Below are 15,561 nucleotides of genomic sequence, written 5' to 3'. Positions count from 1 at the left end.
TTTGTTGCATCGTGGGAGTTATTGGATTATAAATTGTCAACCATCATACCAGAATAGATAATTTTCCTATTTTTCTTGATAACAACTTTGTTATCAAAATAGACACAATATCTATCAGGTTCTTTCTAAACTTGGTATGTAAAGACAATTACTTAAAATCCATATTTTATTCCTATTAGAAAATAAACCTCTCCCACTGCAACAGCTGCTACTTTTGCAGTAGTGCCCATGTGGACGGTGTTTTTTATTTTCATTTAGTTGTCGGGTTTCCTGGAACCCTGCAATGAATTGCAGACATGATCAGTGGCTCCCATATCTACACACCAGGTACCGGTAGATAACTCCACTAAACATGTATCAACTAATGAATAAAATACACCTATATTGTTCTTAGTTCTAAGAGGACAGTCTACCTTAATGTCCAAATTCTATTTCCAATCAATTATAATTGGGATCACTAAGTCTATCCTAAAGTATATCAGCTAGGGATTGACCATCTTCCTAAGAATCACAAAAATATTTGGTTAAGATCAACTCCTTAAAAATCCCCATGAATTTTGTATGCCACGTTAGTGTGGACGTATACAAATTCAAAGAGGAAATTTTATCATTTAATTTTATTATCTCGTCAACCTTACTTTATGACGAATAAAATTAATAGTTGGTCTATCTTTAATCAAATATTTGGTCAAGACTCTAAATTTAAAATAATATTGATTCCTCTAACAATACTATTTTACCAACACCTCAAAACACCGTGAATTTTGCATGCCACGTTAGTGTGGACGTATACAAAATCAACATTTGTAAGAGGAGGGTTTTACCCATTAACTATCTTGTCAACGTAACTTTATGACAAATAAAATTATCTCAAACACCGTTAATTTTGTATGCCACGTTAGTGTGGACGTATACAAAATCAATCATTTGTAAGAGGGGTTTTAACCCTTTAATTTTATTATCTTGTCAACCTAGTTTTATGACAAATTAATAGTTGGTTTCATTTGGTCACACAAATAATAGCAGTGACTCCGATGGGAGGATACTATTAGATGTGTCTAAGTGTATACCATTACTTGACACTAAGTCCATTAATAAGATTATGCCCCTTCCGTTGGGGAAGATCACACGCTCTTAATTAACTTCCTATAGTCATCCAAAAATGGAAGTCTGTTTTAGTGATCCGCAAACAAGCTCATCCGTTATGGAGGAAGGCACTCAGAGCCAACGCGCAAGCTTGTTTGCATCACTTACAAACCAGTAATGGAGACCATGGGATTTACTTAAAAATCCCTCTCCCACTTAGTTATTTATTAATGAGGAATTTTAACTATGCTAGCCTACTAAACTTGTAAACTAACATGCACACACAGCACAATATAAAAGCAATAAATAGAAAATCTAATTTTCAACTATTATGGCTTTTATCTCTAGTTGTCCTCCGTGTGTTGTCATCCCAAGCTGCTGCCATATTTGGCCACCGCCACCGGGTCTAGCTGTCGCATCCATCTTGCTCCTTGTTCCGCTGCACCTCTGGTCCTTAGAAGGTTCCACGCTTTGCAAGATTCGATCCGCGACATAAATAGAATTTTACAATTTTGATCCTATATTCCATAAAAGGAATGTACATGTATCTAGATCAAAAATAAAATCCTAATAAAACTAAATACAGCTCCTGCTGTATTTTATAATACAATCATGCACACACATATAAATGCCCTTGACATGTCCAAGGGTCCAATCACACACATAAAACTATAAGCCATAATAGTTGGATCCTGCATCCACAAAGTTAGCACATCCTACTATTATCCTACCTAAATTATGTATGACATGTGCATAATTAAACTAATACCAAATACACAGAGGCAAAACCCTAGCTCTGATACCAATTGTTGGTTGCTACTCGGAAAACCTATAGGTTCCACTGTACAAAAATTTTGTACAAAGATCTGAACCTTTTCCTAGCTACCATGTGTTCTTTTAAATTAAATTTTGGATCGCCTGCGGAACTTAACACGTTTGATCCAAAACTTAATCTATTTGTTCTTTTAGGTTTTGACTTGGATCTCCTGCGGAACTTAACACGTTCGACCCAAGTCTCCTTAAGTTATTAATTCCATTAAATATTAATTTCCATAAAAGGTTCCCAGTACTGACGTGGCGAGGCACATGACCTTCTTGGATATGGGAGCAACCACCACCGACTAGACAAAACCTTTAATAGAAAGCTAATATTTAATTTCCTAAAATAACTTTAGGTTAACCAAAGAGAACAATCAAATCACAAGGAAAAGAAAGAAACAAAAGAACACAACTTAGAAAAAACATATTCGAAATACTAGAACGTAAGCCTCTTGTATTTGGTATTATTTCCATAAATAACTAGCATGATGCGGAAATAGAAATTACTAGTTATACCTTGTAGAAAAACCTCTTGATCTTCTACCGTATTCCTCTTCTAACCTCGGACGTTGTGTGGGCAACGATCTTCCAAGATGAGAAACCACCAACCACCTTCTTCTCCTCCAAGCAAGGTTCGGCCACAAAAGAAAAGTTTTACCAAGGAGAAAAACCAAAATACTAACCAAGCTCCAAGAGATGCTAGCTTTCTCTCCTTCTTCTTCTTCTTCTCCGAGTAGTATCCGGCCACCACAAGAACTCCAAGGGAGAGGGAGAGGTTCGGCCACCACAAGAGGAAGAGAAGGAGATGATGGCCGGCCACACCAAGGAACAAAAGAGGGAGAGGAATAATAGATGTTGTGTCTTGTGAAGGCACCCTCACCCCTTCTTTTATATTCCTTGGCCTAGGTAAATTAGGAAATTTAATTACAATAAATTTTCCTTAATTTCCTTGACATGATTTAATTGAGAAAAATAAAATAATATTTCCCCAATTAAACAATGATGGCCGGCCAAATCAATAGGAAGCAAATTGGACAAGTTTTAATCAACAATTAAAACTTTCCTTATTTGTTTCTGGAAATTTTAAAAAATAAAATTTCTCTTTAAAATCTCTTCATGGTTAATAAAAGGAAATATCTATAATTTTAATTTTATTAACATGTGAATAATTTTAAAGAGAAAACAAAACATCTCTCCAATCTACAAATAAGGAAAGAGATCTAATCTCTTTCTTTAATCTTTTGTAAATCTTTTACAAAAGAGATATTTTAATTTTAATTCTCTTTTAAATTAAATCTTACACATAATAATAAACATTAAAATTAAATTTTGTTTTTAATTAATTATGGCCGGCCCTACTAGCTTGGGTTCAAGCTAGGGCCGGCCACCTTAAACCCAAGCTTAGGCCGGCCCTAGCTTGGTTCCCAAGCTAGCTTGGCCGGCCCCCTTTAGGTGGGTATAGAAGGTGGGTATATGTGGGTATAGTACTCTATAAATAAGAGGCTACGATAGGGACCGAGAGGAGGAATTGGTTTTGGTCTCCGATAAAATTAAGCATCCCATGTTCCCCAACACACAACTTAATTTTATCAATGATAATTCATTCCACTAGAGAACTATCATTGAACTACCGCACCAATCCCAAATTATATTTTGGGCTCCTTCTTATTATGAGTGTGTTAGTCTCCGTGTTTAAGATATCGAATGTCCACTAATTAAGTGAGTTACTGACAACTCATTTAATTAATTTCTTAGTCCAAGAGTAGTACCACTCAACCTTATTATCATGTCGGACTATGTCCACCTGCAGGGTTTAACATGACAATCCTTATGAGCTCCTCTTGAGGACATTATCAACCTAGTATCACTAGGACACAGTTTCCTTCTATAATCAACAACACACACTATAAGTGATATCATTTCCCAACTTATCGGGCTTATTGATTCATCGAACTAAATCTCACCCATTGATAAATTAAAGAAATAAATATCAAATATATGTGCTTGTTATTATATTAGGATTAAGAGCACACACTTCCATAATAACTGAGGTCTTTGTTCCTTTATAAAGTCAGTATAAAAAGAACGACCTCAAATGGTCCTACTCAATACACTTTAAGTGTACTAGTGTAATTATATAGTTAAGATAAACTAACACCTAATTACACTACGACCTTCCAATGGTTTGTTCCTTTCCATCTTAGTCGTGAGCTACTGTTTATAATTTATAAGGAACCGATAACATGATCTTCTGTGTGTGACACCACACACCATGTTATCTACAATATAAATTAATTAAGCAACTACATTTATCATAAATGTAGACATTTGACCAATGTGATTCTTATTTCTAGATAAATGTTTATACCAAAAGCTAGGCTTTTAGTATACACTCTAACAAATCAGTCTTTCGGGTCTCTAAGAAGTGCGCGGATTTGGTTAATCGATCAACGATTACCTAAATCACGTCATGGCCTCGTCGTGTCCTAGGCAAACCCACCACAAAATCCATGGTAATGTGTTCCCATTTTCACTCAGGAACAGGAATCCGCTGAAGTAATCCGGCAGGTCTCTGGTGCTCAGCCTTCACCTGCTGATAGACAAGACATCTAGCTACAAATTCTGCGATGCCTTTCTTCATGCCATCCACCAGTAGGAACGCCTCAAATCTCGATACATGCGGGTCCCGCCTGGGTGGATAGCAAATCGGGAGAGATGAGACTCTTGGAGTAACTCCTCCCTGACCGGGTGAGATAGAGGTATGCATAATCGACCTCGAAAATATATAATACCCGCATCATCTCGGGTGAACTATGTATGATGCTCGGAAGCTATCTGGCTGCCAATGAACTGAAAATGTTGATCATCGGCCTGGGCCTCTCGAATCCTCGTCCTGATCGATGATTAAGCAACCATAGTAACCAAAACACCTCGCTTTGTCTGTCCCTGCTCCTCAAGGCCCAACTCAGAGAAACCCTGAATCAAGTTCGTGACTGAAGCTTGGTGGTAAGCCAAAGTCCCTTTGGACTTCCTGCTGAGTGCATCGACAACCACATTAGTTTTCCCCGGGTGATAGCTAATGGTACAATCATAATCCTTCAAAAACTCAATCCATCTCCTCTGTTGGAGATTAAGTTCTTTCTGGGTGAAAATATATTTGAGACTCTTATGATCCATGAGAATCTCAAAGGTAATGTTGTACAGATGATGCTGCCAAATCTTCAAAACAAAGATGATGGTGGCTAGCTCCAGATCATGTACTGGGTAGTTATTCTCATATTCCTTCAACTGACGAGAAGCATAGGAGACTACCCTGCCGTGCTGCATCAGAACAACACCCAAACCCTGAAGAGATGCGTCGGTGTAGAGCACGAATCCGTCCTCTCCGGAGGGTAAAACCAAAACCGGAGCCGACACTAATCTCCACTTCAGCTCCTAGAAGCTGGTCTCGTAATTTTCTTTCCAAGTGAACTTCACACCTTTCCTGGTCAGGCGTGTCAGCGGTATAGTAATCCGGGAGAAACCCTTGACGAACCGTCTACAATATCCAGCTAGTCCCAGAAAACTACGGATCTCCTGTACTGATTTCGGCTACTCCCAACTGGTGACAGCCTTGATCTTCTGAGGGTCTACTAAAATACCTCGGCTAGAAACTACGTGACCCAGAAAACTGACTGAAGATAGCCAGAAGGCACACTTGCTGAACTTCGCATATAGCTGATGTCGTCGAAAAGTCTCCAAGACTGTGCGAAGATGCTGTGCATGTTCCTCCTCGGAACGCGAGTAGACCAATATGTCATCGATGAAAATGATAACAAACTGATCAAGATACTCCAGGAAGACACGGTTCATCAAATCCATAAATATCGCTGGAGCATTGGTAAGCCCAAATGACATTACCAAAAACTCACAATGGTCGTATCTGGTATGGAATGTTGTCTTCTGAATATCAGATTCTTTAACTCTCAACTGATGATATCCAGACCGCAGATCAATCTTATAATACACTGTGGTACCACTGAACTGATCAAACAAATCATCAATCCATGGTAACGGGTACTTATTTCTGATGGTCATTGTATTCAGCTGTCTATAATCTATGCACAACCTCAGAGTACCATCTTTTTTCTTGACAAATTATACTGGAGAACCCCACGGAGAAGCACTAGGGCAAATAAATCCCTTGTCTAAAAGCTCCTGGAGTTGAACCTTCAGTTCGTTCAACTCTTTTGGTGTCATACGATAAGGAGCTTTCGATGTCGGTGCAGTTCCCGGAATCAACGCAATAGAAAACTCCACTTGCCTTCTGGGAGACAAACCTGGTAGCTCCTTTGAAAATACATCCGGATACTCTCAGACTACTAGAACGTCGGAGAGTTGAGAACTACTGTCGTCTTCAGTATGAATCAAAGATAACAGAAAAACCTGACAACCATGTGACAATAGCTTCTGAGTCTGAATCATCGAAATAGTCGATATGTCATTGTCTCTGATGCTAGTGAAATCCCACGAGAGTTGGTTCAGAGGTCGGAATGTGACCACCCTCATCTGGCAATCAACAGTGGCATGATATGCTGATAAACAATCCATGCCAAGAATAATATCAAAGTTGACCATCTCTAGTACTAAAAGATGTACCGTAAGTATCATGTTGTCAAAGTCTAACGGGAAACCTTTGACCTCCTAGGTGATGTCCAGAGCATCACCGGACGGTAGAGAGACGGTTGATGTGAGTAGATTTTATATACTTTTATGCATGTTTTGACGCACATTTACATACTTTGAGCTTGCTTGATCTATGCATTTTTATACTTCCAGCTTTTCTTTTAGCATATTTACTATTTTTGTTCGGAGATCTACTTTTTGTGCATTTTTGTACACAGGAGTCGAATTTGGTGAAGATTCTACATTCATGGACAAACTTATGAGCTAAGCATTGGAGAAAGCACTTGGTCGTGTGCCACACACGGCCCTGCCTGGGTGGAGTGCTCTGGCCGTGTGGTCAACCAGGAGAAACAGACAAGGAACTTGGCCTGGCCGTGTGAACCTCACACGGCCGTGCCAAGTTTTGAAGCAAATCAGAGTTCAATCCTTACATGGCCGTGTGGATCTACATGGCCGTGTAAGGTTTCCAGAGACCAAGAAGGCCCTGGCCGTGTGCATCACACGGCCGTGCAGGGTTCCCAGTGCTTAAAAGTGTTCTGGCCGTGTGCACCACACGGACGTGCTAGGTTTCCAGAAGCTGGGGCAGTCCAGGCCGTGTGGATCTACACGGTCGTGCTTGGAGGTCTTGATGGGAGTTGTCCACGGTCGTGTACACCACATGGCCGTGTATGGATGGCAGAGAGGGGAAAGACTCTGGCCGTGTGAACCTCACATGACCATGCCTCGGGGTCGTGTGGCGCCCGAAAGCCCCCCTCTATTTAAAGCCTCTTTGAAGATTTGAAAGGGGATCTTCTCCCCTTTGGGAGAAAGCAAGATTTGGTGGATTTCTCCCATTCTTGGGAGGATTTTTGGGCGATCTAAAGGGAGATCTTGGCAAATTCGACTCCGGGAGCGAGGATTGGATCCGAAGATGGAGCTATATTGTAGATGAGTTTTCTTTCTCTCCTCTTCTTGGATTAGGATTGAAGAAATGCTTGTAATCTTCTTATCTTTGGTTTTATTTCTTCGTTTTATGGAGTAGATCTTTTTGTTCTAGGATGGAGGGAGTATTTGTGAGATAAATTAATGTAAACTCTTGTGGATTTGCCATTTCTTTGTTTCTATGATGTTGCCTAGTTTATATCGATTGGATCTTGAATGATTAATTGTGATTAGGGCTTAATTCTCATTCTTGATTGATTGTTTGGATATCTTATAGACTTTGTAGAGATTAACTCTCACTCGATTTTTCGAGGGATCCACGTGATAGGTGCAAGGCCGTGTAAGGACATTTGAGGGATAACCTTGAAGGGGAAATGAGAATATTCAAGAGGGTAGGATATATTTTATGATTCAATCCTTGTATCTTTATGGGTTAAGAAGCTATGAACTTCTATGTTGATATTCGAGGGAAGCATAGTAATAGGTGCAATCCTGTGTTAGGACAACGTAGGTTCATATCTAATTGATCACATTTAGGTATATTTTTCAGTACTAAGCCGATTATCTATTGCAAGAGAGAACCGACAACCTTCTACAAATATTAGACAATTAAGAAATAAGAATTGGTAAACCATAGACATTCAAGAGATCTTACAAAGAAATCAAAACTCCTAGAACCTCCCTTTATCATAACTCAAACCCCAAACTCTTGTTTGTTAATCTTTCATTTTAGATTTGTTTTTCATCCTTAGCATTTGAAACCAATTGATTAGTTGTTTAGTTAATTTGCTTTGAGATATTTCTAGTGCTTATTCCAGTCCCTATGGATACGATAATCTTTTATATTACTTGCGACATTTCCGTACACTTGCGGAACGTGACAAGTTTTTGGTGCCGTTGCCGGGGACTGCGCTATAACATTAGGAATTATCAATTGAGTTAGACTAGACATAACTTTTCTTTTCATTTGTATAGTTATAACTAATTGTTAGAATTCTGTTTTTATAAGTTTTTCATTTCTTGTATAACATTCTTGTCAATTTCTTTCTATTGTGATTCTAATTCTACATTTTTGATTCTAGCATTCTAGTCTAGCTTTTCTCTGTTCTTCTTGTTTTCATTATGCACTTTCTTTCTTGCAATTTAAATTTTGCATTTTCTTTCCTGTTTTTCATATTGCATTTTATTTCTTGTCTTTGATTCTTGATAATTTTTTTTTCTTGAATATCCATGAGCACTAACATGTCAAGCAGGCCCATGAGAAATTTTTCTATACCCTTTTCTGTAAGATTTTTATCTCCCATTGTGCAGCCTCAAATTGAAGCAGAAAGTTTCCAACTAGACCCAGAGATTATTTTCATGATACAAGGTCATAAATTTGGTGGAGAAGTATCAGAAAGTCCTTATCTACATCTTGAAACATTTTTAGAGAATTATGATTTGGTGAAATGTGAAGGAGTATCAGCAGATGCAGTTCGATTGATGACATTTCCTTTCAGTATCAAGGATAAAGCAAGGACTTGGCTATATTCTCTCTGTCCTCAAAGCATCACAAGTTGGGAACAATTGGAGAAACAATTTCTGAATCATTTTTTCCCTCCAAGTAGAACAGTGTATATGAGGAATTGCATAACAAATTTTGCTCAGGCATATGGAGAATCATTATTTGAAGCATGAGATAGATTCAAGAGTCTTCAAAGATAGTGCCCTCATCATGGTTTTGAAAAATGGTTGATTTTGCACATATTCTATGGGGGAATTTCTTTCTCAGACAAGAGTTTATTGGATTCATCAGATGGAGGTTCTTTTATGGACAAAAGTGTAGATGAAGCTTATTCATTAATTAATCAAGCGACATTGAACCTCCATGAATGGTCGAACAAAAGTTGGATGGAATTTCCCTCAGATATTCAAGAAGTGCAAGTCATAAATGTAAGAGAGCTTGTCAAACAAAATGAAGTTCAACCACCTAAAAATGTTGAAATTCACAAGTCACAGAGTGAGGAGTTCAAACATTTGGGGGCAAAGCTTGATAGTATTGTTTCAAAATGGTTTAAAGAAGATCCCCCTCATACACAGTCAAGATCTAATGAAAAGTGTGATGATGTTGGGTTGAGAAGTGGCAAAAATCATGAAGAACTTCTAAAGAATGACATGTTTAGAATTGAGGATAAGAATAATAGAAGATCACAAGAACTCAGTTCCATTTCTCTAGGAAGTTCCCAAATGCCACAAGTACCTTTCCCTCAACGATTGATCATACCAACACTAGATAAGCAAGTTGAATCTCCTCCACAAGCTAAAAGGGAATATGGGAAATTAGAAATACCTTTCCCAAGACCTTCACTAAGGGTTCCTTTTCCACAAAGGTTAGTGGGGGTCAATGAGAACTATGACTTTAAAAAATTCTGTGACACTGGTAAGATTGAGTGAAGATTTTTGAATTTGTATAAAGATGAAGACTCTTCAGATGAGGATTGTGAAGATAATGCAGTGGTAAATAAGTTTTCAGAACTACCTCCAAATTTTATAGGGTGTTATAGTGACATTGAACTTTCAGATGATAAATGTGATGTGGTAGATCAACTTAAAACTGCAAGTGAAGTTATTGATCCTCTTGTTATTGATTCTCCTATTGAGGACATAGATGTTGGTTTATTTTTTGATGTATGTGTTGATGATGATGATATGGAAGAATGTGTAGGGAGCTGTGTTGTGGAAGCATCATCTCAAGGATCACCACCTTTGTCAACACAACCCTTAGAGATTTTAATAATTGATCATGTTGTGGAACAATGTGTAGGGACTTATGCAGAGCTAGCAGAGTCTCAAGAATCACCATCATTGATATCATCAACACCTGAGCTAGAGCCAGAACCATCATTTGATTCAGAGGAAGTCGCATCTAAATGTTTAGAAATTTCAGGTATTTCTCAACAAAGTAAGGTTAGTATTTCTTGTGATCTTTTGAAAAACTTTATGGAGGTACCTATAATTGACTTTGTTGGATGTGATTCAGTTTTTATTACTTATTCATCTTATCTTGATATGGTTCTAGCTCTATACTATATAACATGCTTGTGGGAGATTTGTTTTTCTTTTGGATGTGCAGATTTCACATGGGCCAATAATTGGAAGCTCAATCTGAACCGTCTTCGACCACCTGAAAAAATTTCCAAGAAGACGAAGATGGAGAGAGTGATACTTAAATTTTTAACTTCTTTATTGAAAGCTCCCTCCATAATAAGAACCCTTGGTAAGAAGGTTCTAAAATATCTTACCCCTCCAAGAGCAAAATTTAGATGAATCTAATGAGGTGGTCGAGCTAATGACCTTAAACAAGCGCTTCTTGGGAGGCAACCCAAATTCATTTTCCTTATTTTCTTTTATGTCTTTAGTTCTTTCTTTATAATAAACATGTTTCCTCTACTTAATTTTTCTTGTCTATCTTATTTTTATAGAATTCAAAGTTGTGGAGGAATGCGAGCATTGGATAGAAGAGTATTTTTAAAACATGAATGTCAACCATTTGGAGCTCATCACTTGGTAACTTCTCTAAATTTCATAAATCTTCTCCACATTGTTTTTAGTTTTCATTGGGACAATGAAAAGTTTAAGTGTAGGGGGATGCATTAGATGCATTTGATTTAGTTTAGTTTTTGCATAATAAATTTTTTATTTTTTGCTAGTTGCATCATTCATCATATCATGATTGTTTGTTCCTTAATGCAAAATACTAGCACGTTTATTATCTAGATTCATGATGTTGTAAATGATGCTAGTAGTAAGCTTTATGTACTTCTTTTCTCTATCTTGGGTAGCATGAAATAAGCTAAGAATCATATGGAGATGAGTTTTAGTCTTGGCTTGACCTTAAGAATCTTACTTTCACTACACTTTGACTTGATGTATGAATGGTTGATATCATCGAAATAGTCATGATTCATCTTGTTTGCTTAGTACTTGGTTTCCATGGTGATTTTTCAAACTTTATTTTGGTTACTGGATGAGGCTCAACTCATGCAAGCTCATTTGGAAAAATCAAAATATCCCAACATTTGTACTAAAAGTACTGATCCTGTCTGAGAAGCTGACCGTGAAGGAGATCTGGCAGAAGGAAACCCACCGTACTGATAAAGAATAATGCCGGTAGAACCTCGACCCGAGAAACCCAAAGTGGATCGGAAGAAAACCCGAGTCACCGAAGGAAATCTTATAAGTAGGAAGAAATCCCCGTCCAAATAGGAGAAAGCCGAACCTTCAAGCTCCCGAGGCTCCCTGCGCACAAGAGACCAACCAACACTATCGTCAGTGACCAAAGACCGGGGTGGGAATCCCTGGCTAGGCCCTCCGACGCTCAAGCTAGTGATCTCTCTTGATGCCGAGGAAAGAAGAAGAAAGAAGATGAATCGTAGCCCCCGAATTAGAGATGTGAACTTACCTAGCCAACGGAGAGGATTCCCCCTTTTATACCACTTCATATAACCTCCGTAGTCATGAAGTGGACCCCGGTTTGTTAGAGTTCGTTATGACATCAGCTGCGTACTTGGGGAAGATGATTTTTAAGGAATCTTTTTTGTACCCCAGATGTACCTTCTTTTGTCATTTAGCGCCTGCAAGACAAGCTGAAAGCATATTTCCCGCCAAAATATATATTCTCTATCATGAATTATTCTATTCGGTATATTCATGTATGATTCTCCTTCATGTGCCTTCTGTTTGTATTTTTGTTATGTTAAAAAATAACATTTTATTCAACATGTTTCTAAGGTATTCATTGAAGGAACTACGCGGGTTCTTTGCTCGAAAGAACCCTCTTGACCGATATTGGTCTATTTTTGCTTCAGAGTATGCAACGGTCGTTATTGGCTTACCTTCATACGGCAAGCATATGTCGACCGATATTGGCCTACCTTCGTTCGGCAGGCATGTATCGACCGATATTGGCCTACCTTCGTTCGGCAGGCATGTATCGACCGATATTGACCTACCTTTGTTCTAAAAGTATGTTTCGGCCGTTATTAACTTACCTTCATACGGCAAGCATGTATCGACCGATATTGGCCTACCTTCGTGTTGGGTTCGTCGGGCCGCGAAAATCACTTTTTCGCGTCGCGGAAACCCCGAGTCACCCGAAGCCATGGATCTCGTGCAAAGATTCGTAAACAAAACTTTTCGAAAAACCTTTTCTTGTACGAGTTTGTAAAAACTTTAGATCTACACTAAAGTTAAGATCATTACCCTTGATGCGCGCCCCACGCGAATCCCGCTCGTCCAAATGGTGCCGGATCTTAAGACCGTTAAGCGCATGGTCCTCTAGAAGTATCCACACGGACACACTAGATGGAGGTGACCAAAAACCAAGGTGTGCTAGCACCTATGTGGTTCGGCCAAGCAAGGAGGAGAGGGAGAAGGAGAGCTTGAGAGGAAGAAGGAAGAAGATGGAATACACCACTTGAATGAAAAAATGAAATCACATTCAAAATCAAAGTGGCCGGCCACCTTCACATGTGTAACTCCCATTTCCACATTAAGTGCAATTAATGTGGAGCCATTAAAGAGTTGTAACCCCATGAGGTGACACTCTAGGATGATGTGGATCAACACTATTGGTCCACATCTTGCCACCTCACTAAATGACATGGCAACAAGTGTAACTCCTCATTTAATGTGGGCCGACCACATTAAATGCTATGGAGGCTTGTAACCTCCATGAGGTGGCACACATTGATGATGTGGAACAATTCTATTGGTCCACATCTTGCCAACTCTCTAGTGATGTGGCAAAAAGTCAAGTCAAACATGACTTTTTCTCTTCCTCTCAAATCAAGTCAAACTTGATCAAATCTCTCTCATGGTTGATCTAATCCAACCATATGATTCAAGCCAACTTAATATAATGAATATAATTCATTAAATTAAGTTGATTTAATGAGTCATAATCTAAATTAGACTCATTGAATACATGAATCAACTTGAGTCAAACTCAATTAACCCAATTTGGATTACTCTTAATCCAATATGATTCATCAAATGAATCTAATCCTCTTAGTTCATCATATGAACCAAATCTCCATCTAATTGTCCTTAGTGTGTGATCCTGTAGGTTCTTGTAACGTTGGCAATGCCCTAAACCCATTTAGGAGCATAAGTAATGAGCGGTATCTAGCAACACATCATTACTACCCAAGTTACAAGAATGTCAAGATCCGACATCACCTTGTGACTACCAATTGTGACTCCTCACAAAATATGTGACGTTGTCCTTCTATCCTAGACATCTAGATTGATCAATATGAGGCATAGACCGTGTCATCCTCTAATCAATCTAAATCTTGAACTCCAAGTAGACTCACTCGATCAAATGAGCTCAACATCTAATGTTGACTCATTTGGGCATGGCCATGCACTTAGTGGTCTCACTCTATCAAGAATATTGATGTCGCTCCCGTCATATGGGAGGGATAGATCCCATCTACATCACTCACATCCCTCTGCATAATTTGTTACATACCCGGTAATCGCCTTTATAGTCCACCCAGTTACGGGTGACGTTTGACGAAACCAAAGTACATAACTCCTTATGTAGGGATCCATGGTGACTTCAGGTCTAAGGACTAATAGTCATACTAATAGCCACATGAGAAAGTATATGACACTCATATAACGATCCATGATACTTTCTCATGGCGGGTCATTCAGTATACATTCTCCAATGCATACCCATGTGTCAACTTGATATCTCTATATCCATGACTTGTGAGATCAAGTCATCGAGTTGACCTACATGCTAGTCTCGTCGCATTAACATTGCCCCTGAATGTTAATATTCGACTAGGAATGATTAAGAGTAGTGTTCTCTATATCATCTCACTATCGATTCAACTAATCGATTGATATAGGTATGAACCTTCTACTCAAGGACGCTATTATACTTAGTCTATTTAGCACTAATACAAATAAGTATAATAACCAAACAAATGCCTTTATTAATATACAAGAATATGATATACATGAGTCCATACAATCATCAAATGATTGGCTCTAGGGCTCTAACTAACAATCTCCCACTAGCACTAGTGCCAATCAGTATAGGCTCTAAGGCCTAATGACCTAGTGTGACCATCATGCTTCCTCTGTGCCAAAGCGTTGGTCAAGGGATCTGCGATGTTAGCTTCTATAGATACTCTGCAAATCTTCACATCTCCTCTATCAATAATCTCTCGAATAAGATGGAAACGTTGTAGAACTGTTGTGAACTCTGCCAGCTCATAGCACTACCATTCAAGTAGAATACGAACCCTGACTGCGATCTATAGTCATCCTGGTCGGTCTGGAAGCTAGCATCACTGTAACCCTTTACAGCTAGCTTATCATTGCCTCCATATATCAAGAAATATTCTTTAGTCCTTCTTAAGTACTTAAGAATATTCTTGACCGCTATCCAGTGACTTTCACCTGGATCTGACTGGTATCTGCTCGTCATGCTCAAAGCATACGAGACATCAGGTCGAGTACATAGCATGGCGTACATGATCGATCCTATAGCTGAGGCATAAGGGATCTGATCCATGCGGTCTCTCTCCTCTCCAGAAGAGGGACCTTGAGTCTTCAAAAGACTCACGCCATGTGACATCGGCAGAAATCCCTTCTTGGAGTTTTGCATGGCAAACCGTAGGAGTACCTCGTCAATGTATGTACTTTGACTTAGGCCAAGCAATCTCTTAGATCTATCTCTATAGATCTGTATCCCAAGAATGTGGGATGCCTCACCTAAGTCCTTCATTGAGAAGCAACTCCCTAGCCAGGTCTTGACAGACTGAAGCATAGGGATGTCCTTCCCAATGAGTAGTATGTCATCCACATACAATATGAGGAAGACAACTATGTTTTCTACAACCTTCTTGTAGACACAAGGCTCATCTTCGTTCTTGATGAAACCAAACTGTTTGATCGCATCATCGAATCGAAGATTCCAGCTCCGAGAATGGCCTCTAGCCATTTCTCGGAATCTGGTCTCATCACAGCTTCCTGATAGGTGGTGGGCTCATCCTCTATGAGCACAATGTC

General features: G+C 38.9%; 1 non-coding gene across 1 annotated transcript; it reads right to left on the bottom strand.

Moving 5' to 3' along the window:
* Window positions 1-9,106: 9,106 nt before the first annotated feature.
* LOC122003138 lies at window positions 9,107-9,212 on the bottom strand. The gene has a single exon (XR_006117809.1). It is a non-coding gene; the product is annotated as a small nucleolar RNA R71 (small nucleolar RNA).
* Between the last annotated feature and the right edge of the window lie 6,349 nt (window positions 9,213-15,561).

The sequence above is a fragment of the Zingiber officinale genome, chromosome 7A, assembly GCF_018446385.1.
Source record: "Zingiber officinale cultivar Zhangliang chromosome 7A, Zo_v1.1, whole genome shotgun sequence".
NCBI classification, from domain to species: Eukaryota; Viridiplantae; Streptophyta; class Magnoliopsida; order Zingiberales; family Zingiberaceae; genus Zingiber; species Zingiber officinale.
This window is presented reverse-complemented; position numbering and strand designations above follow the sequence as displayed.